This window comes from Alligator sinensis, unplaced genomic scaffold, assembly GCF_000455745.1.
Source record: "Alligator sinensis unplaced genomic scaffold, ASM45574v1 scaffold1626_1, whole genome shotgun sequence".
Taxonomy (NCBI): domain Eukaryota; kingdom Metazoa; phylum Chordata; order Crocodylia; family Alligatoridae; genus Alligator; species Alligator sinensis.
Window position 1 is genome coordinate 1188434 of NW_005842437.1, and position 4838 is coordinate 1193271.

At 51.5% G+C, this 4838-nt stretch overlaps 1 long non-coding RNA gene across 2 annotated transcripts; it reads left to right on the forward strand.

Moving 5' to 3' along the window:
* Positions 1 to 317: 317 nt before the first annotated feature.
* On the forward strand, positions 318 to 3930 carry LOC112551362. Of its 2 annotated transcripts, none has more exons than XR_003095648.1 (3): positions 318 to 345; positions 969 to 1132; positions 2314 to 3930. It is a non-coding gene; the product is annotated as an uncharacterized LOC112551362 (long non-coding RNA). The 2 variants fall into 2 exon arrangements; XR_003095647.1 differs by lacking the exon at positions 318 to 345 and adding an exon at positions 776 to 886.
* The last annotated feature ends 908 nt before the right edge of the window (positions 3931 to 4838 follow it).

Genomic DNA, 4838 nt, shown 5'->3' on the forward strand with positions numbered 1-4838 from the left:
CGCACACCCAACAGGTTTGGGCACCCTTGGATATCACAGATCAGTACCTGGCTTGTGCATTTCACAGTGACTTCTGCCCCCGGTGACCCCTGACTCCACTCCCCCACCCCAAAACTTCGGGGCAATGGACATGAGCTGGCATACTATGACCCCATTGTTGCTTGTTAATGAAAGCCCCGCATTAATGGCTTCAAGCAACAGAGAAACCAAATGCAGCGATTTCACAACCATCCGCCCTCCCCTGCACACAGCAACGGCCTACCTTGCTGCAAGGAGATCATTAACCTCGCTGCGGCTCCCGGCTCTCTCCGGTGACAGCTGCAAGTGGTGAAGGGAGACGTGGAGGTAACGGGTTTGGGGCAAGACCTGCACTTCTCTGGGCTGGGTGGACAGGCGGCACCGCGCCCCGCCAAGCCCTCCTCTGCCTTCGTGTTGCTCTTCTGTCTCTGCACAGCTCCATTACGGGCATCCCGTTACTTATCATGAGAGGGAAATATGCCCTGCCTTGTTTATGAACAATAAACGGTTTAGATGCTGCATGTTAATCATTACCCCGAACCTTTCATCTGAAGTGTTATCCGAAGCTTCAACTGGGGGCTAATTTAGATTTCTTGTTTGTAGCAATAATACCCTTTTAATATGCTAAATGAGCAAGCAAATGAACCTTCCTCACACTTCCGAGTTTTTAAAAACAGCCCTTCTTTAGTGGCTGAAGGTCATTCCTTCTGCAGATTAATGTTTAACTCCTAGGCCCTGTTTATTGTCTGGGGTCAGCACCGCGGCTGTCACGGCATATTAAAAAGTGCCTGCTTGCAACCAGGAGAACAATGCCGCTAGGTGGGAGAAAGCTGAAAGGCCCAGCCTGGCACGCTGACTCGCTTCTGAGGTTCTCATTTAAGCTTGGTCACTGTCGTTAGTCCTTTAATTTGTAGGGCATTAATGAATTTTAATCCTCCTTGTGTTGCAAGGAAATGGAGCTGCTCCGTCAGCCCTGCGTCGCGGTGCCTCGTGCTCGCTGGATGGGAAACCTGCAGCCGTCGTGGGACTTTGTGAGGCCAGGCTCTGCACCTGACCCACGGCGCTGTTCCTGCTCCCTTGCCCACCCTCCTGGGAGATGGATGGAAAAGGGAAGGTGGGTGTCTCTCATCCCTGGCTGCTTTGTCAGACCGGTTGGTGCAATGGGGTCCACATGCTGCTGGACTTCCCAATCTGACACCAGCCCCTCTCGTGAGCTGGTCTGAGACCCACAAATGGAGCCGCTAAGCTCTGCCTGACTGCCTGTGGTTGGATTCATTTTCCTTTTTAAAACCTTTTGCCCCCAAATCACTGACCGGGTAACAACCTCCTGCCTCTCTCGAGCTGCAGAGACCCACGGACAAGCCTCCAGCTCCTTCTGCAGCACAAGGCTCCTCCTTCCACGCAGCTTCCAGGCAGGGTCTCCTCCCTTATGCCCCAAAGCCCATGCACATCATCCAGCCCCATCTCGATCCCAGCCCCTGATAAACCCCATGCTGTTTCCCAGTGCCAGACTCATCTCCTCTGATGCTATCAAACATTGCTCTCTCTTCCCTTTTTGCTCTTCCTAGGAGCTTGTGTCCTAGTGATCTATGAGTTGTTTGGAGAAGAAGCAAACACTACTTATGCATTATATACATGTCTTGTCTGTTCCACTTGATAATGCCATTCTTTAATATGCTCAGCAGTAGCTTTTTAGCTGCTTTTTTTCCCCCTCCACGCCTGCCTGGCAAGCACTGAGCGCCTTTTATTCTTCAAATAATTTAGGGGATTTCATTATATCCAAACTTTGTTTTCCACAACACACGCACGCACTCAGGGAAAAAAAAAAACAACCAAAAAAAAAAACCCCCACCCCTGCAGCCTAGAGTGCGCCAGCTCCTTTATTTGCAAAGATTTAATGGAGCCCCCACCCCTGCAGCCTAGAGTGTGCCAGCTCCTTTATTTGCAAAGATTTAATGGATCTGAGGCTTGCTGAATCAGAGATCAAAGAAGAAAAGACAATGATAGATTAGTGCTCCCCAAATCCGTGCTTGTGCTAAGCAAGGCACCGTGCATTCATTTCCCATTTCATCAGCAGTAGGTTGGATAGCGGTGACTGCATGTGTATATTCATCTGCTTTGGGGAGGAGGCATCTGTGTGTGCTTATCTCCACTAAGACTGTCTCCGGCTGTGTGAGCGTGCACATACATGTGTGCGCATTGTACGCGCGTGCATACGCCTTGGAGGCTTTGTAAGAAGGGGGAAACCAGTGTATTTTTCATTGAGGGGCCATTATTCTCTGCATGTCCTTGCAGAGGCTGGATATCCTGAAATGAAGCCAAATCCTGGACAGACAATGGCACCACAAGTGCCCGCAGGGGAAGGGAGACGAGCATTGCAAGCTACAGCTCAAAACAACCCAAAACTGCTCCACAGGCTCCTGGCTGTCTTGGCAGGTGTCTGGGCCCCTGACAAGCTGGGGCTGAGTTGTGTAGGTGAGTGAATTGTGCTCGTGTTTTCCATCAAAGTCAGGCGGATGAGGCGCTGGGTGATTACTAACAGCTCAGGGAAGCCAAGGACTCTTTTTCCGAGACACAGTCACAGTACTGTCCAAAAAAAAAAAAAAAAATTACTAATGCTTCCGAATCCTCTCCTTCCAGCCGAGAGGAGAGGGTCTGACATTGCTAGGCTGATTCATGAAAATCACTCTGAGCCCTTGTATTGATAGTTTCAGCTCTCTGTATCCACAGGAGCCGTGCCCTTATCCCTGAACTCCGTTATTTCACTTGTTCTCTCTCTAGATGCACTAAATAAAGCCTACTTGATGTGCTGGGCTTGAGGATCTCTGGCACAGCTCAGTGTGCCCTCATGGCCTGCCCATGCAAATATGATGTTCTGCTCTCCCATGCCCTCGGTTTGCTCAACGCCTGCAGCATTGCAAGACGGTTTGGCTGGCCCGGTAGACGGGAGACCTTCCAGTCTGCAGGGCTGAGCCATGCCTCTGGGGCAGCCTCTCACGTCCTCGCTCCCAGGGCAATTCAAGTCACCATAGCGTGCATCACCATTCGTGCAGGCTCCCGTTGCAGCTGAATGCAGTCCTGTTGAAGGAACCAGGGACCAGGGAGCCTTTCCCCTGACTTTAGAGAGATTCAAATTGAGGTTTCTAGCCTAAGCTTACCCAAATGATGGACTACATCTTGAGGCCCTAAGCCACAAGACCTCCCCAGACAGACATCAGGACTTATTGCTCCTAAAAGCCCAAGCAACCACCCACGATTGCCTGGGCCCCACCGGCAATAGCTGTGCCGAAGCTTGGATCTGCTGTCATCATCAGCTGTATGGGGGCAGGGGGCGGAGGATCTCGTATCCTCCGAGCTGGCTGCGGCTTCACATTTTTGACTTTGAGAGTGCAGAATAAACTCGCCTCTTCCCTATAGACCCCTTCCTCCCTCTGCCTGATTACCGCCAGGAGAGAGCAGAAGCATATGATGGATACGCTGAAAAACATGAGTCCAGGGTCATGGCTTTGTATATAAAGAGTAAATGATGCTAAGCGCGGAGCCCCATCTCCCTGGCTTGCTCGTGGGATGCACAAGCACACGCACTTCCTTTTGGCCTTGAACCCAGCTGTAAATGAGAGACCTCCCAGAGGGAGCTGGCAGCACGCTCCTCCCTGCTCAGCCCCGGGGGTGGGAGACGGTCTTGGTGCAGAAAGCCACCAGCAGAGAACAACTTTGAGGCTATAAAGATGTTTGCTCCTTGCACTGTATTTCCTCCTTTTATGTTGCCAGTTGGCAAACAGCTCTCTGATGTCTTATTCTGAAGGGCTCCGTGCGGAAAACTTTTCCAACTCCGAACAAATGTTGCCGCATAAATAAATGATGGAGGAGGCGGTGGGGGAAAGCCCTGAAAGCCTTGGAAAATAAAAGTGCGTCGGCAAAAGCAAGTTCGTTCTGTGCTTTTATTGCGAGCGCGGTTGGCTGGTTGGATGCGGCTGGGGGGAGCCCCCCCAGCCGGTATAATAACGAGCCTGCTGGCACGGGGCTGGCTCTCCGGGGGGAATTCAGAGGACGGGTCCATCGCCCGGCTTGCCTTATTGCTGGAATCAGCACCGGCAAGGTACAACTTGACCTTGCTCGGAAAGAGATGTCAAACAAATCTCGTGCTCGTCACACATGGGTTGATGTGCACAAATCAAGTCTTTTCTATTGGCCTGGCCACTTGACCCCTTTCCAGGGAGGAATGTGAGGCCTGCGGTGCTGGTCTAGATAGCTGCATCCCCTCGCCGGCTCTGGGAGGGAGGCTGAGAGACAGCACGGCATTGCTGAGCAGTGCCCACAGGATGCTTAGGGAGCTACCTGAGCTGCAGGAATGATATTTAGCATTATTTGTACCCTGGAGTGTCTGCAGAAGCTGCAAAATAATTGAGCGCTTTGCATGGACAGGATGCTTGGGTTGACCATGAAAACCAGGACCATCCTGAGTGTCAGGGACACGAATCATGTAAATTGGTAGTCCCCAGAAGGTAATAGTCCCAAGCATGGTGCACTGCATGCAGTTGTCTGATGGCTTTAACCAAAGCTTTGTATCTGCAAGAAAACTATGGACAGTGATAGAAAAAAAGGAGCCATGATGTGAGTGCAAAGCTGGCATTAAAAAGCCAGCTCCTTGGTGATGCTGCAGTCAGGCAGGCAGTGACAAGAGGCTTTCATGGGCAAATGCAAAGCCTGGTATTAAAGAAGGATCCCACTGGCAGGGAGGGGCAATCCTGTTGAATGGCCGGTACCAAAATCACCAGCCGGGTCCCCGCTGGTGTTGGAGACGAGAGGCAGCAAGGTGA